The following is a 20,723-nucleotide window of genomic DNA, read 5'->3' as shown; positions in this document are numbered from 1 at the left end:
TGCACTCATGTAATCTGATGTCTCTATAGCATGTTAGGAAGTTTTTTCCCCCCTTGCTTCAGACCACTTGGGTAAATTTTAATATTGCCCTAAGTATCTTTATCTCTTTGCCTTATAGACAGATTACATGTCCCATACACGAGCAGGGGAAACTAATAAATCTATTTGGATAGCTGTGCCATGCATTCCTCTTATTCTCTTCCTGTGCTGCATTTGTAATTGTATCTGTCTTGCAAAAATTCAATTAAGGGGAAGTTAATGAAAATTAAGTTAGCTCTTTGACAGCACAGCGCAGTGTCACATGGAAGACATACCATAGGTCTACAATGGGGTAATGAGATAGTAGAAGCAAAATGCTGAGACAGTCTTCTGGGTTTCTCCTCCAGTTCATCAAGGCCATAAGAGAAAGCTGCCTCACAAATTGGTTCAGAGAAATCTCCCCATTGTTACCACTCAGTCAGCAGAAGGCAAAATGGGATCACAAAAACTGATTTAAAGAGACTAGGGTGAAACTAACACACACAAAAGAGAGGGCTGATTATGAAGATCCAGAAACTTTTTTCACTCATCTCAAATGTAAAATAGCATCCCAGCACCTAGCTGAGGAACAGAGGGCCAAAGTGAGGAATGAAATTCTCTCTTTACATTCACTCCAGGAATCAGTGACACAGGGTCAGAAGAGGTTAAGTTTGTCAGGATGAAGACTTATAAGTAGTTACAAAATATCTAAGTTCACTGCATAACAAAGATATTATTTTGAAACTATTCAAACCAGTGATTTTTTTTATTTTTGTCAAGAAAGTGGCAAAAATCCTTAAATACTTTACCCCAAGAATTAGTGAAACTTTACAAATATGTAACCCTATTCCACCACGTTAAATACATCAAAGACTAAAAATACCACTAGTACCTCAGTTATGCCCACAAAATATGCAGATGTATTTCTGCATACAAACTGAGTTGTAACTACATTTGCAAATGGCTGCTTGTGCATGAAATTATCCCTCTGTGAACACAGTTACTTGTGACACAACATGCGTATTTTCCAGCTGCAATTTAGGGGCCAATGTGTGAAAATCTGATCCACAGGATTAGATTAAGCCAGCAAAAGCCAGAAAATACATTGGCTTGGCTTGGCGTGGCTGGAAGTTTCTTTAACTCATCCTGCTGTGAGTACGTATAATATTCCCCCACTCTTCTGAGCACCTGTGGATAGAACACAGCATTCCTCTCTGCTCTGCTTTGCCAAAATGCACTGGTTTACAAATGCAATGACCATTTTTATTTTGAATGGTCTGTCTGTGTATTTCATGCTGCAAATTTAAAAACTCAAGTTACAATTTAGGTTTATATTGTGCTTTTCCTTATTCCAACTGTTTCAAAATGCTTCACAAAATAATGAGTTAGAGGCTGAGAAGGTAGGGTATTGACTGCATAAGCAAACAGCAGCCAGTGGGCTGGTAAAAATACTTAGGTCCCCTTCCACCAGTGCTCTCAGTTCACCACACACAGTATCTGTCATAGCAATCCATGCATTCATGACCTCCAGGCTCATTTATTGCAATCTGTATCTTGGAATGCAGCCAAACAGCCCAAGAAAGCTTCATCTGATACTAAACACAGCATCCTACCTGGTCAGAAATACAGATTGGTATGAATAAATCATTCAGGTACTCTGTTCTTTGCACTGGCTCTCTGAATATAAAATCCAGTCCAAGGTTTCTGTGCTCATACTGAAAGTTCTGCATGGGACTGGCTCTAGGTAGCTGAGCAATCATCTTTCCCTCAGTGACCATGGCCTCCCACAAAAATTACATTCTGTTGGAACAATGAAACTGTTGCCAACAGAGAGAAGATATGCAGAAGGCAGTACTTTAATGGAAGTTGGATTTATGCTCTGGAACGCACTCCTGCAAGAAATAAGAATGACCTCACCACTTTCAGAACTAAATGCAAACTAATTTCTTCAACTTAGTTTTCCTTCAATGAGCTTTTCACATAGTCTACATACATGGAGGAAAAAGAAATATGGTTGATAAATAGATATGGAATGTTGGTCACCCCAATTAGATTATCCTCATCACTTTTCAAAACAAATGCCATTTGATCTTTGTCAGCCACATGAATAATCAACAGAGATTGGCATGAGGCACATCTGTTTCAGTTTCATCCAAAGGACAGAACCTCTAACAGTGCAGCATCCCTTTAGTACTGTTCTACATAGAATATAAACTCAGGTTGCAGTGTTGAACTTTGATTTATGACCTACTGCTCTTGAGAGCTATTAACATCAGGAATTATAAATGCTCACTGATGAAAGAACAGATCTGTTATAATGGAAATTATTAATCATTCAGGGTGTCACTGGGCTATATGCACCAGCTTTAGATTCATGCCTCTATATCTTTGGCACACTAATGGAAACAGTAGAATTGTAGCTTTTTTGCAAATCAATGGAAAAAGATGCCTGTGCAGGATACAGTGACAGATATTTCAAGGAAATGAGAATCAGCTGACAAATCTGACTGTGATCCATTACAGATATGTTGTAAACATCCAAATAATTCTCTTTCAAGAACCTTATGATCCAAGTACGTGTGAAAGCAATTCGTATTACGAAATATAGCACTTGATATAATAGAACATTGTCAGTAGTGTGCTCTTTTTCTGAGAATAGTTCTCTCCTTTCCTTTCACTTCTCAACAGGTAAGAGAATGCTGGTTATAGATATTTGGCTATTTTAGACTAAAGATGACAACAAGAGGTATAATTTCTTTTTAGCAGTAATTTACTTGTTTCTCTTTGCATTTGTTTCTCTGACAAGACTTGTAGATACATAAAAGTCTCTTCTTCCAACTTTTAGTCATATTTTCACTTCTTTGTTCACTTTGACTAAACAGCAATGTATTTGCAAGACTTGACCACCAAGGGGCTGATGAGAACAGCACGTTAATGATATAAGGGAACATCGCTGACGCATTTTTCTGCAGCCTTCAGTAATTCTCTGTATTTCACTCAATAGTCATATGAAACTAATAACCCACAACACTGCTGCTTGTTAAGAAACAGCATCATAAGAGCATTGACATGTCACACAAACTGCCTACAGTCTGTCAACTCAGGGCACTGTCTAGAAACCTACTGTAACATACCACACACAAAAGGAAAAAAAATGTTAACTACACATCATGGCATGAAAACAGAAGTATTAAGCAGACATGGAGCCTGAGCCATGTTCTCACTGCCACAGCTAGTTTCCCCAAGTTCAAAGCTAAGGCACTTTGCAGGGCAGGATGTGAAATCTTGTGCTGCTACCACCACCTATGCTGGATGTGTTCTCTGGAGAGTCTTCAAGACCGCAGAGGGGTCAATCTGGCATTTTTGCAAAGCGCTGAAAAAAATCACTTATGAAAGTGGTTAATTTACTAACAAGAAACATTTAGATGCATGAGTACATGTTTTGGATGTTGGATATTACTTGTCTCCTCTGAACACTACCACCCTTTGCAATGCATCCCACTTCGAACTGCGCTTAACAGATTGCCTTCATACTTTCTGAAAGCTGTAACACCATCTTTCTTCAAGTCAAGCTTTCACTAGTAACAGCCAAACAGTAGCTGTAATTAAACTTTTTATTTCCTAATGGATTTGGACAAATATGGAACTACAGGCCAGTCAGTGTCACCTCAGTTGCTGGAAGAATCATGGAGCAGGTCCTCAAGGAATCAATTTTGAAGCACTTTGAGGAGAAGAAAGTGATCAGGAACAGTAAGCATGGATTCACCAAGGGCAAGACATGCCTGACTAACCTAATTGCCTTCTATGAGGAGATAACTGGCTCTGTGGATGAGGGGAAAGCAGTGGAGGTGTTATTCCTTGACTTTAGCAAAGCTTTTGATATGGTCTCCCACAGTATTCTTGCCAACAAGTTAAAGAAGTATGGGCTGGCTACATCATCGGGCTCAACAATGGCTCCATGTCTAGCTGGCAGCCAGTATCAAGCGGAGTGCCCCAAGGGTCAGTCCTTGGACCAGTTTTGTTCAATATCTTCATTAATGAACTGGAAGATGGCATGGATTGCACTCTCAGCAAGTTTGCAAATGACACTAAACTGGGAAGAGTGGTAGATATGCTGGAGGATAGGGATAGGATACAGAGGGACCTAGACAAATTAGAGGATTGGGCCAAAAGAAATATGATGAGGTTCAACAAGGACAAGTGCAGAGTCCTGCACTTAACATGGAAGAATCCTATGCACTGCTACAGACTAGGGACCGAGGGGCTAGGCAACAGTTCTGCAGAAAAGGACCTAGGGGTTGCAGTGGACAAGAAGCTGGATATGAGTGAACAGTGTGCTCTTGTTGCCAAGAAGGCTAGCAGCATTTTGGGCTGTATTAATAGAAGCATTGCCAGCAGTCTGAGAGATGTGATCATTCCTCTCTATTCGGCATTGGTGAGGCCTCATCTGGAGTAGTGTGTCCAGTTTTGGGCCCCACACTACAAGAAGGATGAGGAAAAAATTGGAAAGAGTCCAGCGGAGGGTAACAAAAATGATTAGGGGGCTGGAACACATGACTTACGAGGAGAGGCTGAGGGAACTAGGATTATTTAGTTGGCAAAAGAGAAGAATGAGGAGGGATTTGATAGCTGCTTTCAACTACCTGAAAGGGGGTTCCAAAGAGGATGGATCTAGACTGTTCTCAGTGGTACCTGATGACAGAACAAGGAGTAACGGCCTCATGTTGCAGTGGGGGAGGTTTAGGTTGGATATTAGGAAAAACTTTTTCACTAGGATGGTGATGAAGCACTGGAATGGGTTACCTAGGGAGGTGGTGGAATCTTGTTTCTTAGATATTTTTAAGGGCAAGCTTGACAAAGCCCTGGCTGGGATGATTTAGTTGGGAATTGGTCCTGCTTTGAGCAGGGGGTCGGACTAGATGACCTCCTGAGGTCCCTTCCAACCCTGATATTCTATGATTATTTCAATTTCAAATAATGAAATCAGTAGTAAACGCGTTACTGAAACTAGTACCATAATGAGGACACAAAAAAAGATTTAACTGTCCAGAAATGTTGATGCCTAATCCAAAATTTAATTCTACTTCTGACATGACAGAAAGCCAATCTCTCCTCATCCAGGCCTCTGTGACTATTCCTTTTCCTTGTTCCTCCCCATAAAGGTCCATTCGATAACCCACCCCCATTTGCCATCATTTGACCTTCCAAGACAGTATGATATCCCCTTCACCTCTTTAAAGATGAGACACAGAGCCTAGCCACAGCCTCACTGTATTTCTCATGAGCTTTGGCTTGTAAATACCATCCGGAGTATATCAATACCTAGAACTTGCATTTTAATGTGTGATTATTGCTGAAGAAATAAAAGATTAAATGTGGAAGTGCTGTCACCTAGTAAAAACAACCCACTTCCCTCTGATCACCAAAAGCTCCAAACTGATCCTGCAGTTAAATTTTTTAAAGGGGTTGCTTAGATTTAATTTTTTTTGGAGGACAGGAAAAGGAGGGCAGCTAGGGTTGGACATGACAAACACGATCACCATGAAAGAAAGTGATTCAGAAGGTTTTCCTTTAATCAAACTCATCCCCAATTAAAGCAATAAAAAGGTCTGTTTCAGAGAGAAAAAAAAGAAAAGAAATTCAATAAGGATTCTAAGCTGCTTAAGGGATCTGGGTGCCCAATTACCATTAAAACTAATATGAATTTTGTGCCCAAATCCCAATGTGGCTTTGAAAAACTTCAGTCTCTGTTTCTTGAAATAGGACCATTTCACCAATGTCTAACTGAAATAAAACTCAAAAAAACCTGCTTCAAACATGATAAAATAAGAGATTCTAAAGGATATTTGGTTAACTATTTAAAACGCAAAGGAAATTGCATTAACATTAAACCATTATGGAATTCACAAAATCGGTATGTCCCCAGACATATGCTAGTACTGTTCCAGAACTGTTTAACTGTGCCATGTAATTTCTTTGACAATTTCCCCCCCACAAAATGTCCCCTAAAACAAACCCCCGCCCCCCATACCCATCCTGAATAAACTGTCTTGTGGCACTTACTACAGAAAGATAGGCAGAAGTATGCACACAGCTGTATAACATCTGGCATACAGGTGTATGATATTGCATTTGCTTGCTGTCTGGCCAGTCTTCACACTTTTTTTTGAAGGATAACAAACAGTCCTTGCCCAGAAAGACAGATAGCAGTACTTTGTTCACCGTTCAAAATTACATTTATCTTCAGTGCATTAATCTCAGGAGAGTAACACAGAATGGTATATGTATATTAATTTTTAAGAAAGACTGCTACTATGGAACTGAGTCTGTACTAAGCCTGGTTCTTTGGTTTGATACAAATAGGGTTAACTTGTATTTAGTAAGAAGTGGGAATCAGTATTACATTAAATATATATCACATTAAATAAATACTCCAATACAGTATAAAATGGAACCGGAGTAAATATTTTCATTAACCAGCTTAAACTTGCAAATTAGTACCAGCAATATTACTGACATTAACCCTAAATATAGCACCAAAGACAGACTAAACAAACTGTTGCACAAGATGAAGGACATATACAAATGTGAAGCTCTCATTTAAAGGCAGACAGAACATTTACACAAAGCACTGAATGTAGAGTATTCCTTTCAACCAGAGAAAAATTAACAGTACATTAAATCCATGCTATATCTGCCTAAGATCTTGATTCAGCAAAGCTCTTAAGCATGTGCTTATCTTTAAGCTGGTATTTACATACATTCCTATTTAGCAAAGCACTTCAGCACTTGCAAGCATGTGCTTAAATGTTTTGCTGCTGAGGAATGGATTTAAGCTGGTGGTTAAAATGGTTTGCTGAACTGAGGCCTAAGACAGGGAATGCAGTGTTGTCAGAGGCCACAGGCTTTCCCCAGAAACCCATCATCAGTGCTATCATACTCACTACATAAAAGCACGCTCTTAAACAAAAAAATCCCCAAAGAATGCATTTTCTGATTTACAATGTGTTAACTGTTATCTCTCCAGCTTGCAAACCAGCACTGCAATGAAACTCAATGTGCCTAACAACATAAAAGTACACGTGTTTTTCTTTCTTCTCTTCTTGCTGTTAAGAAAGAATGCTGCCTTTACAGAATTATAGCACCAAGTTGTGAGTGGAGTATGATATAAAGTTGAAATAAAAACTGCCCAGCGCAGTCTAACTACCTCAGCAATACAGAGCACCCCTCCCCCTTTCATTCACTGAAGAAAACCATAACTGGAAATCTTAATGTTTTCTTTTTACATTTTTTCTTCCATCTAGTGCTTCTCTCCAGACAGCTCCAGACAACAAGGAAAGTGATTCCTCTTTGTCATGCAACTCCCGCCCTCCCCCAAGACTGAGATGAATTGAACATGAGCAAGCATACATGGATAAGCATGAAGAGTCCAAGTAACTAGATGGCTGACTTTTCAAAGAAAGGGGCGTCCTTTGCATAAGCACAGAAGCTTGCCAAATTTTTCCAGTGCTGGATTGGATTGGGAGCATGAATTTGCAGGCTGCTTGGCAGTGAGAAAATTGATAACGAGTAGTAAAATATGGGCAGGATAATAAAACTTAAGGTTTGATGGCATATGAACTTGTTCAGCCTATATCTAACCTAAATGGCACGCTCCACCCATTTCCAGGAACTTTAAGGCTTGTCTAACTAGCCCTGAAAACAAAAGAGCACGTTTTCCACTACTGATGTGTGAAATGCTTTTCAGTGTACTTAGGTTTCTGCAAATCTGGTTGTTTTGAGTTGAGTTTGTTTTTACCATTATGCAGCTGTACTAACAACAGACCCCAGTCATCAGTGGGCGGGATTGAACCTGGGGTCTCTGGAGCTTAGTGCATGAGCCTCTACAGCAGGGGTAGCCAACCTGAGCCTGAGAAGGAGCCAGACTTTATAAATGTACATTACCAAAGAGCCACAGTAATATGTAATGATCATATACGTTGATAATATATACTATGAATTTATAATGTATAGTTAATAACAACTTAATCTTTTACTTAGTGGGACTTCTGGCAATCTTTGCTTTCAACAATTCCCTTCAAATTTGGTTTGTGCTCACATGCAGCAGTTCTCTTAAGTGGCTGTCTGTCAAAACGGATCTTGGATTTCACATGTTTGAATGTCAAGAAAACAGACTCACAAAGATAGGTCAAGGCAAACAGAGATAAATTTTAGGGTTGCACCTCTGATGTTGAGGTATTTATTCTTTAGTACAGATTTCCAGAAAGTAAGGGTCCCCTGTCTTCTGAACAGATTTCAATCTGTCATCTTCCAAAAGTTCTATTATTTCCATCTGGGATGTTGCTTCATCAGTGACTAAAGGGGGCTTCAGACAATTGGCTTCAGCACTAAAAGGGTCAATTAGAAATCTGATGTGAGGTCTTTTCTGCTGCTAATCTTGGAATCTTTCCTCAAAAGTGTCCTTAAGATCTTTAATCACACTTGTATATCTAGTTGTGCTCCGTATTAGAGGTTCTGCTGCATTCTCTTTTGATCTGGCTTGAAGTTGTGACATTGAGGGAAAGTGGGTCAGTTCTCCCTCAAGCATGTGAAACAACTGCAGTTTGTTCATGAATGCAAATATGCCTTGCACTAGATCAGACAGCAACCAAAAATATTCCTTGTAAGTAAACATTTAGTTTATCCAAATGCAGCAGCACATCTGCAAGAAATGTCAAGTCTAGAACCCACCTAGGACTGTAAACTCCGGATGTATTCTGTGCTTCTCCTCCATAAACAATTGTACTAATTCCAGGAGTTAGAAAAAGTGGGAAATAACTTTACTTCGAGAGCCATCATACTGCGCAGTGAAATGGCAAATCGGCAGGGGAGTCGTCTTCATCCAGTTCTTCGATTAGATTTTGAAATTTGAGAGAATGAAATTCACAATGTGCAAGACAGTTTTCATGATGTGATCAAATTTGAGATTTTTAGATGCCAGTTGTTCCTGATGAATAATACAGTGAAATGTCCAAAGTTCGAGAAAGTTCTCAGACTTACAAAGCCCTACTAATCCATTTACAGATCCCCACATGGATGGAGCCTCATCCGTTGCAATGACAGTGAGCTTCTGCAAAGGTAAGTGGCTTTTTGCAACTACTAACATCAACACCTCCTTTAGATCAGCCATGAGTTCTTGTCCTTCAGTGACACGATATTTAGGAGTTCTTCCCTTGCAACACAGTCGTCAGACACAGTGCAAATAAATACAGATAATTGAGGTTTATCCTGTGCATGGCACGACTCATCCAAAGTGATGTTCAAGTACTCACACTGCTGAAGTTGCAAGTGCAGTTGCAATTCAATGTCACTGTTCAGGTCGGAGATTCTGTGTTCTATTGTGTGGCGTGAAAGCTGCAGGCTAGGAATTTTCTTCTGTAGATTCTCATTCTCTGGTGACAGGATTAAAATCCCGCAGTGAGGCACATTTTTATAACCTCACCTTCAGAGTAGGGCTTTTTTTGCATGGGCTACGTGCCAGGCCACATAATAGAAGGCTAACATTACAGTCTGCATTTGGCTGGCAATTCTGGTGAAGAACTGGGCTTCTACATCTGTTTGTTTTTTCAAAGTTCTCAGTTTTAAAGTGCAGAATTCAGGACCTTGTGGGAATTCTTGATCCATATGTGCATGGCTTGAAGCGAAATGATGCTGCAAGTTTGAAGATCTGAACTGAGAGATACACATCTGGCAAAGAAGACACACGGCCTTACAATTACGTTCAGTGAAAAGGTACTTACTCTCCTACTCTTGTTGGAAGTATCAGTTTTCATCTGTGTATTTTCTTTTCTGTTTGCACTTGCCTTCCATTGTTAGATGGTGTAAGAAAAATTTGATTAAAAATTTCCACACCAGCTAGTAACTGTGCGCTTTATTCAAGGAGACCCTAATGCTGGCCAGGGGGTGCTGGACCCCTGGCTCTGTCCCAGGTCCTGCCCTCCCCTCCATCCCTTTCCCCAAGTCCCCACCTCCGCCTTGCCTCATCCCGCCCCCTCCCCTGAGTGAGCCATATCCTTGCTCCTCCCCCTCACCCCAAGCCTCCTGCGAGTCGCAAAACAGCTGATCACAGCAGGCGGGAGGCGCAGGGAGGGAAGAGGCAGCACTGGGGGAGGGAGTGGGAAGGTTGCATACCACGTCCTCTCTCCTCCCCCAAGAGCCTCCTCAATGCCGCGAAACAGCTGATTGCAGCAGGCAGGAGGCACAGGGGAGAGAGGAGGTGGTCTGATTGGGGGGGTCTCCAGAGGGCATGAGGCACTGGGGGATGGAGGGGGGGCTGATAGGGCTGCTGGTGGGTGCTGAGCACGCACCAGTTCCCCCCCAGAGTCAGCTCCCAGCAGGAGCCGCATATTATCTTCTGAAGATTTTGGCCACCCCCGCTCTACAGCATGAGCTAAAACCCACCTGGCTCTTAACTAAAGCTGCAGAGCACACTCATGTAACCCCCTCTCTCCAAGTGGTTTAAGTTCCATCAGATGGGACAGAACACCACACCCAGGAGACGTGTGGTTGCATACTTCCCTTAGCTGAGGAAGCACATCCCAACCTTCAGAGACTTCTCAATTGAAATCCCGGGAGAGCCCCGACTTGTAACGCCAACAGAAACCGGGCGAGATTGAACCAGGGACCTCTGGAGCTTAGTGCATGAGCCTCTACCGCATGAGCTAAAAGCCAGCAGGCTCTTAACTAAGGCTGTCGAGCAGACTCATTTAACTCTCTCTCTCTCTCAGTGGTCTTCATGCCACAAAATGAGACAGAACACCACACTCAGGAGTTGTGGCGATTACGTAGCCCTCTAGTTTCACTTTAAAAGCAGCTGATACCACTTACCAGACTTCCGGCTCAGATATTTTAAAATAATTCAGCTGTTCCCAGTAGTCTTTGCAGTACTCTTCTGTGAGTTGCCTGCTGTGTCATTACCATATGACCAAGATAACCTGCAGACAAGTCACTGTCTGCTGTTTCCTAAAGCAGACGCAATCCTAGGAAGATTTACTTGGACTGAGGGAAGAGAACCTCTGCTCCCCCTAACTAGAGGAAAGTTGACTGGCAAAGAGAATATTCATACAGGTAGGTGGAATATCCTGAAGAAAAACTCAGTTGGGGCCAACCCTTGGCAGTGAGATGTTGGCAGCTTACTCACCTACACTTAAAGAGTGTGGCCAGTGAGAGGAAGGTCTGGCCAAGATCGTGTCATATTTTTTACTTATTTGAAACAATATGGCAAAGATGAAGTTCAGAAAGAAACTGGTAAGATTCATGAAGCCATTATGCATTTTGAAAGCATTTGCAGGATTTCCTAAGACTAGGGCAGTGTGCATTTTACTCAACCCAGAAGACCAGGACTCATAAGGAAACCAAAGCAATCCAGAGACACTCAATTCCAGAGGCAGCAGAAAGATTCTGTTTTGAGTTTTCAAAGCACTGCCTGAAACTCGGCTTGTTTCATTTCTAAGTTTGAACCAGCGTCATGTCATTCAAATTTCTTTGTGAAAGAATTTCTTGGCTCTATCACCAGTTAGTTTCTCTCAGCTCATAAAAACAATTCTGGAAAACAAAATGTTTACATATTTCCAATTTTAAAATCAGGAAAAAATACTACGGGTCCAGTACATACAGGGCAGCCAGCAGGTGATACAGGGCCAGAACCTCAGTACAGAAATTAACATGACTGTCATTCCCAATAGGAAGATCACCCTCTCTCCTGATCAGCATAGTGTGTGTTGAGGCCAACAAGATAGTGGCACAGATCAGAACACACAACTTTTGAAGTAACAAAGACTGCACTGGCAGCTAACTGGCAACCCAAAAGCTGCAATTTATTTGCACTTTTACATGAATTGGGTGCCTGAATGCCTAGCACATTTCCAGGTGCTTGAAATATATTTCCCACCAACACTGTATTTAGAATAAAGAAGTGTACAAGTGAAATATGTTCTAACCTTAAAGCACTGAGTCTTTTCTTGATTATGTTTTGCCCTTTCCCTCTATTCTCCCTTTCCACCTGCTACTTGTTTCTTTTTTCTTTCCCTTTCACAATGTTTTCCTCTCTTTCTATTCTATCCTATTTTCTTCTTTGCCCTGTCTCCTCATTTTCCGTTCCATTCTTCAACATTTCTCAGCATTCTATCCCCTCCTCCTCTAAGTTCTCTACTCCTGAACCATGCTTGGCTTAACAGTGCTTCCTCTCAAAGGCCAAGTTCATCATAGCCTGAAAAGAGAGGTAACAAGGAAGGCCGATTACACTTTGATCTTCTGCTTTGCTTAATCCAGGTTTGAGCTGCACATTGGGGAGATTACCTGGTTTTCACTTTCCACTGTTCAGTGGCTGGCAGTGTTGGTAGGGGAGGGGCACTGCTGCTTGCAAGGGCTAGGAGCAGCTGAGGGGAGCCAGCCAAGGGCTGGAGAAATTCTCTTAGAAGCTACAAGCTCTCAAATTGGATGAGTTTTCAAATCAGTAACTTTCCATTACCTAAGCATTCAAAATAGCTGCTTTTTAAAGTGCAGATTTGAACGAGAGTACAAAGTACACAGAGTGGTGTTCTGACTAATATTGCACTGTTGTAGGGTATGTCTTTGAACAGTTAAAACCTTTTCAAATTTCAGTGGAAACCATACTGCATTTAAAGTCTTCGAACATGCTGTTGCTCAAGCCAGGCCCACAGAATCTGTACTACTGTTCACAATGGCAGCAATGGGCAGTGTTGCCTAGTGGATAGTAGACTAGAACTCAAGACGCTTGAATGCTATTCCCAGCTTTACCACTGGCTTGTTGAGTGACAAGAGCAAGTTATTTCACCTCCGCTTTACTTTCCCCATCTGTATAAAAGGGATAAAACCGTACTTCTTCCTTCCTTTGTGAAGCCATGAGATGTATGATGAAAAACATTATAAAAGAGCTAGGAATTATACCACACCTGTGCCTTGGGAGGTAGCAAAACAGACCTCAATGGACAGGCTGTATACCCGTGGCATAATCTGATTTTGAAAAAGGAGACTATAAAAATTGAAATGAATCATCAGATAACTATGGATAATGCTAAAGATATATGAAAAACATCTAGTGCTCAACGTTTTGTCATTTTCTGTCCACCTAAGGCAGAAAATTAATATATTCATATGGTCCATAAATAAGAAGTATTGGTATTGGAAGTAACTTCATTATCAACTATAAAAATAGACTATTTAAAATATAGGGAGTCACAATCCACTCCATTGTTATATTTCAAGAATACCCTGAGGCACCAGATGGACATGCTGAGAATAAACAAGGACTCCTGTAATTAAGTAATCAAATATGTTTGAAAGAACAACTGTAAATTCTCCATAAACAGATAGTGTTTAGAAATAAGCTAAAGTATTATCTAGAAAAGAATCATATCTAATAAGTGAATGCATGAGGAAGATTGGAATGTGTTTATATATTTATTCATCATTCAATTAAAAATAGAATTTTTTTTCTGAGCAAAGCATTTTTTATAGGGGTGTGTGTGTGTAACTATTAGGAGTGCCACAAAATTATCAGTATTTGATTACTGGACACTGAGAAAAGAGTAATTAATAACAGAGTAAGCAAATATAAGAAACAAAAAGGTGATGTAATAATTAAATCTAGTAATTAAGAGTACACGTAAAGATGTCAGGAAGAAGGGTGTTTCAAATGGCAGAACAGGAAATATTCTGATTTGCAGTAAATGCAAACCTGAAGTGAGTTAAGCAATGAGAGCTTCTGAGAAAGAAGGACTATTCAATTAAAATCCACAGCAACGAAAGTAACAAAATAAGAACCAGGTGAGCTTCAGCTCCAAACAAACATTTTGAAGGTTCAGAGTGTTTGGATACATTACTCTCCTTACCCAGAAGTAAAATAATGTTTGCTTTCTCTACCTCAAAATGTAGGCAAATTACCATCTTCAAATCTCACACACAGTACTGCTTTCACAGGGTAGCAGTTGCATGGCGCATCTGGGACACCTCCAATATTGGAAAACCCCAGTGCATATAAATCCTGTGGAAGCAGACAGCTAAGACGATAAATACCTGCCAAAATTCCATCATGGGATGGTATCAATAAATATAAATTTATTGGCCTACCTGAGGCAGGACTGGCACTGGAAAGGAGAGGGTGACAGAAGAAACAGAAGAACTGAGGGAGTAGCAAACAGCACATGTGAGTGTGTGAAGTAAGTTAGGAAGATTGACTTGAGAGAACTGCACTCTGTGGAAAGGCAGTGACTGGTTCCCAGAGAATTAGGAAGAAAGGAAAGGATGGCAGCAGGGGAAGGACTGACTAGGTTGAGAGGCAGAATGCTGCAGTGTAGAACAAAAGGATTAGGGAGGGACAAGACCTCAAAAGGAGAGTCATCCAAAAGAAGAGCAAAGCGTGGAAATAATATGATAGTGACAATATTACATGATACTTATCACATCTTAGCTTTCAAAAGCTGAGACAGTAAATAATTTTAAGTATTACATGTATTTGCAATATGCAAAGGTCTAGAGGCCTTAAGACTGGGCACCTTTGTGCTGGACTTTCTATGTACAGATACTATGGACAGTGTCCCTCTGTCTTGAAGTACTTAAGGAAATCATCCCTTACTAACATGCCTGTAGTTAATTCTCAACCAAATTTAAATGGAGTTGGGAATCAAGATATTACCACACCCAAGAACAGACAGCTTCATGTAATGTAAATTCCACTTGTCTGTTTTGGCATTGAATTAAATTAGTCTTTTAAAGCATGGAGATAGCGTGTAGCAATGGAAATTGTGGAATGAAAACATCACCTTTCAAGATGGTGTGGAGGCAGAAACATTTAACCTTCTACTTTTCTTTTTAAAGGATCATTTTCTTCTACCATTTTTCCAGATTGTTAAAAAGACATTTCAACAACTAGTTTCTCTCTCACTCCCAATCTTCCTATTAACTGTTATGGTTTTGTCTGGAAGTCTAATTAACAAGCGATATAATTACACAAAGAATTTTAGCAATGTCTCAATGCTGCTGAACACAGCCTAACTCAAATGGAAACAGATTGCATAAAAAGGGCCATTTGCAAAGAGCTAGTTCATAGCTGCTGAGAAATCTTCAGTAAAATTAGTTTCAGATTTAGAAAGACCTACTGTCCGGTTAAAACACAATACAATACGTTAATGTATTAAAGACTAGCAGGCCTCATTTTTCAGAAATGCAAGCCACCTGTGGCTCCCATTTGACTTCAGATGGAATTGTGGGTGCTCAACGTTTCTTAATGGTTAGGCAGCTGGTGTGCTGAGACTACAACCTATCATGCTTATTAATATTATTTCATTGTTCCTTTGTGCTCTCCCATCTGTATCCATCTGCTATTTCCTGTTCTCTGTTTGTACAGCACTTGGCGCACCGAGGGCTGTTAAGGACAACCACAATACAAATAAATGAAATAATTTCTGAAAATTAGGCCCAGTGTTTTTTCATTTAAAATTAGGGGTTTGTAATTTTATTATAGTGAAAGCCAATTTAGATCTCAGATTCTTTTCCATAAAATTACAGCAGCCCTCGTGTTTCTGTGATTTCTTCTGTACAACTACAATAGCTCCTGTCACAGTGTATCTGTGATTTCTCATGTAACAATGTAACTTCTTGGTGCAGCTGCTTTTATTTGTTTAGTGCAAAATTTATGTTCTGAAATTTTTGTCTTGCTGAGCCGCATTAGGACTTTTTTTACATGTGAGCAAGAAAGCTAAAATGAACTATCTGGCAGGGCTTTGTGGCTTTTGTTGTTGTTGGTCAACACATAACCCATCTGTTTAGAATGGAAGACCACCTCACAAAAGTCAGAAGAAAACAGCTTCAATTATTTTTCTATCAATGTTTGATGGTTCATTTTATAATGATGTTATTTTGTGAAGCATTTCAACTTTGCTCTCTGGTAAGTGCGTCTGCCCCACCCTGGCTCTTCTGTTCTGTGTTTGAACAGTGCGTAGCACAATGGGTTCCTGGTTCATAATTAGGGCTTCTAGATGCTACTGCAATACAAAAACAGCAGCAGCTGTCATCGCCACCACCCTCCTTTCAGGTCATTCAGAGAACTAATGAAACATATTTTACATACCTGTCAGTTTATTTTATCCTTAACAGATTCCTAAGTATTATTACCTATAGTGACAACAGATATAAGTAACAAAGTAGCAATACCAAAGGAGGCCTCCAGCAGTCTAAAATGTACACTATCCAAGTTCTTTGAATGACTATTAGCAATCAGTAAGAACCCACACAGGTTTATGCATGCTCAGAACTCTGGGAAAGCAGTGAGGTCAGTGGACAGAGCACTGGATTCAGCAACTGGGGTTCTATTCCAGGTTCTACCACTGACCTGCTGTGTGATCCTGGGAAAATCATTCACCTCTCTGGGCCTCTGTTTTCCCTCCCACCTTTTCTTGGTCTTGTCTATTTTGGTTGTAAGCTCTATGACAAAGTTCCTCCTCTACCTTGGTGGGTCCTGCGCTTCTTGGCAGATTTGCTCACCTCAGTGATCTTCCCCACAGTCTGGGTCAACTCCTCCTGTGTCTGATCAGGAGTTGGGAGGTTTGGGGAGAACCCAGGTCCGCCCTCTACTCCGGGTTCCAGCCCAGGGCCCTGTGGATTGCAGCTGTCTATAGTACCTCCTGTAACAGCTGCATGACAGCTACAACTCCCTGGGCTACTTCCCCATGGCCTCCTCCAAACACCTTCTTTATCCTCACCACAGGATCTTCCTCCTGATGTCTGATAATGCTTGTCTCCTAAATCCTCCAGCAGTACACTCTCTCACTCTCAGCTCCTTGCCTTCTTGCTCCCAGCTCCTCACTCGCACTCCTTCTCCTCTGGCTCCTCCCTGCCTGACTGGGGTGAGCTCCTTTTTAAACCCAGGTGCCCTGATTGGCCTGCCCTGATTGGCTGCAGGTGTTCTAATTAAAGTAGCTATCTCCACTGCCTTCTAGAAAGGTCTTAATTGGCTCCAGGTGCCTTGATTAACCTGGAGCAACTGCCATTTGGTTACCAGGGTCCTAGGGATTTGTTTAGCCTGGGGCTAACATACCCCTTTCTCAGTACTTTACTGTAGCCATCTGGCCTTGCCTCATCACAGCTCTTTGGGGGCAGGGAGTCTGTACAATATCTAGAACAATGGGACCCAGATTGCTCTAATATAAATAATAATCATATTATTATGCATGATGCATGCAGTCTCAAGAGGGACAGGAACAACATGAAGTTACCAGGAGTACTTCTCTAGGTATAATGTGTAAGGAGCCTTTTTGAGTGGGTGTCCATTCTCTAGAAAACTCCTAAATTGAGAATTCACACAACTGTTATAGCCCTACGGTGCTTCTGATGGGTAGGGAAATTAGCTCGGGGGAGGCTCTCTGCTCTTCACTGAGTTTGTCCAGAATATCTTCCATCTACTGCATACAGCATCTTTCATCTTGTTTATCTATCATGTTTAAAAAATCCTTCATAACCACCAACTAAACCCCTATAGCCACCTAATAAAACTATACATAATATTGTCAATAAAACCCTTAATATCTGGACTCATCTCACTGTAGCATGGAAAGTCTATAATGTCCTAATTTCCTTCTGGATGTTTTAACATCCAACTATTGCCCCAATCCTGTTCACCCACTATGAAACCACCATAGCTTTTTTTGTTTTTTTTGTTTTTTTCACAAATGCTGCCTCTTCTTACTGTTCTTATGTTAGCCTGTTGTCATGCCCATGAAAGAACAGATTCCTCACTCCTTAGAACAAAACAGGCTTATTGGGAAGGAAAATATTTAGAAATGGAACTATGGGTGAGGGTCAAATAATATTTGCAAATAGTATCCTTAGGCCCATACTGTTAGAGCCTAATGCTATAAACTATAAGCTACATATGTACTTCTCTTTGAAGTCAATGGGAGCACCATACAGAGAAGACAGCAGGATGAGAATCTTCAGTAGTAACTCAAAACACTTCAATAAGGAGACAGAAGAACTGGGGTTGGAGACTGAGGGAGGGGAAGGAGGGAGAAGGAGTTCAGTGACTTCAAGAATGGAGTCCTGATGTCACAGGTCCTTACTGCTCAGGAAAGCAGAGCCAGAAGTAATCTTCTGATCAGTACTCCAATGGCTCGTTCCTTCAAAGGCACAGCCAGAAGCACTCCAGTCAGCATACCTCTCTTCTGCTCTGTCTGGCAAGTCTTACAATACTTGGCAGAGCACAGAAACAATCCTTTCTGAGGCCCTAATGCAAGAGGATATAACATTTAACAGTCATGGACTAAAACATGGTTAAAAGAACTAGACTGATAAATAAATCTAGAAAGGGGTCCCTGGCCCAAACAGACAGACAGACAGACACACACACTTTTCTTGTGTATGCTCCACCACCTCTGCATGCAAAAACTGATAGATGCATGCATGTGAACTGGCACTAGAACACTTTTAATAGTGGGGGAGCTGAAAGCCAGCCCCCTTATCTCTGTTCATGGCATGCCCCCCTAGTAGAGCTGGGGTCAGGGACAGGGCCGTGTCTCTGGAAGGGGGGGACCTGCACAGGGGTAAGGGGGCCCAGGCTGGGCCCACAGCTGGAGGCGAGCACGGGGCCAGGAGTGAAGTCCTGGGTGTGGGGCCTGCAGCTGGGACCCCACATACAGGGCCAGGAGTGAGGCTCCACATAAAACCTGGGAGTGCTACAGCACTCCCTGCACCCCTAGTTCCTGCGCCTATGTGTATGTGTCCATTAGAACTATTATTATTATTAAGTAGTAGTGCACAATTATAGATTCAGTAACTAAAGGTCCTGAAGAAAGTTAACTTTAAATGGGCTTTGAGATTCTTTTGCTTTCAGTGTTGAACAATAAAAAAAGCACAAAATACTGGGGAATAGCACTAGAATGCAGGTAACGCCATTTTATTTGCTGCAAGATGTAATTAATTAGTCACAAACAATTTCCATGTAATTCTATTTTGAGAGGATATTTGTTTAAATTTAAAAAAGATAAAAAAGGTCTAGGTGAGACAGGTCAATGGACGAGACTAGCCTGTAACCTGTAGAAACCTGGATTTTTAAAACCTTCACTTCTAAGTGAAAGTTGGTGTGGTAATCACATCTTACCTGTCATTTGTCTGCACCACATGGTCAACGCCAAATTAAACATCGTTTGAAGATCACAACTGATTATTTCTTGCACATCATTACCAGTAACAAAGATTCTGCAGAATGAATTGTGCACTCTGAGTCATTTGTGCAACCCCACTGTAGTCAAGTTATACCCTTAAAAGTGTTCAATAGATAGCAACTGGTCACCCTGTCAATAGAAGTACAGGCCTGAAATAGCAGCAGTGTTTGTAGGCCAGGATTGAGATGCATTGGGAAAGCTTTGTGAGGAAGCTTACATGATGCTGGTTGCATTATGCCTGGTTTAAGTCAAATGGTATTCATCCTTAGATTTAGCAAATTAACCCACAAAATTACAAAGTGAAAAGGTTAACCAAAGGTTAAAAACTATCTTGGCAGTTTATATTGCTAAATTATTGTTTACTCCTTGGGACCAGTGGCCCCAAATTTTTGCCACTTGACAATGATTTATTTTTGCATTAGCACATACTGCTGAAAATTTCTGACCCTCGAAGGCAAAGGGTTAACCTCTGCACTTGTCAACAGAGCTGTACAAACCATGAACATAAAATGGTTGTAATTGAAGATTAGATATAATGAATATATCAGTCATAATTTGGTGTGTGAAGAATTCCCTTGTAATAACCTTAAATACAGAGAGACGTAAATCATGAGCGTGAATCCGTTGCTAAAAGAATGTGTATAGTTTGGGTGACATACTAGAGTGCAGGCCATATTTCAACATAATTTAATTATAAAGGGTCTGTTTGCTGCTGCGACAGGTCAGTAGTATTCCCAGTTCCATTTTGTCATTCCATGGTCTATTCTTCATTGGTTCTGATTACAGAACGTGATGACCACATATTTATTATTTAATCACTATATACTGTACTAAGCCCTGGACGCCCCAACATCTCAGGCATTGGAACTCTTACAGCAGGTTTTTCAGTCTATTTGGACTCTCTCCTCAGACCCTACACTACCAGCACTCCCAGCTGTCTTCGAGACACCACTGACTTCCTGAGGGAACTACAATGCATTGGTGATCTTCCTGAAAACACCATCCTGGCCACCATGGATGTAGACGCGCTTTACACCAATATTCCACATGAAGATGGACTACAAACTGTCAGGAATAGTATCCCTGATGAAGCCACAGCACACCTGATGGCTGAGCTTTGTGACTTTGTCCTCACCCACAACCAATTCAGATTTGGGGACAACTTATACCTTCAAGTCAGTGGCACTGCTATGGGTACCTGCATGGCCTCACAGTATGCGGACATTTTTATGGCTGACTTAGAACAACGCTTCTTTGGTTCTCATCCCCTAGTGCCTCTCCTCTACTTATGCTACATTGATGACATCTTCATCATATGGATCCACGTAAAGGAGGCCCTTGAAGAATTCCACTTGGATTTCAACAATTTGCACCCCACCATCAACCTCAGCCTGGACCAGTCCACACAAGAGATTCACTTGCTGGACACTACAGAGCAAATAAGTGATGGTCACATAAACACCACCCTATACCGAAAACCTACTGACC

At 41.1% G+C, this 20,723-nt stretch overlaps 1 protein-coding gene across 8 annotated transcripts in view; it reads right to left on the bottom strand.

Moving 5' to 3' along the window:
* The window catches only part of MTHFD1L (methylenetetrahydrofolate dehydrogenase (NADP+ dependent) 1 like), a 289,126-nt gene that overhangs the window by 56,288 nt on the left and 212,115 nt on the right, over nucleotides 1-20,723 (bottom strand). Inside the window, exon 27 of one of the 8 annotated variants that reach the window (XR_004373966.2) lies at nucleotides 18,135-18,298. The exons of the other annotated variants lie outside the window; for them this stretch is intronic. The gene's annotated coding sequence lies outside the window, so the exon portion shown is untranslated. The remainder of the gene's footprint in view (nucleotides 1-18,134; nucleotides 18,299-20,723) is intronic. 8 annotated transcript variants of the gene reach the window in all.

The sequence above is a fragment of the Chelonoidis abingdonii genome, chromosome 3, assembly GCF_003597395.2.
Source record: "Chelonoidis abingdonii isolate Lonesome George chromosome 3, CheloAbing_2.0, whole genome shotgun sequence".
Classification (NCBI taxonomy): Eukaryota; Metazoa; Chordata; order Testudines; family Testudinidae; genus Chelonoidis; species Chelonoidis abingdonii.
This window is presented reverse-complemented; position numbering and strand designations above follow the sequence as displayed.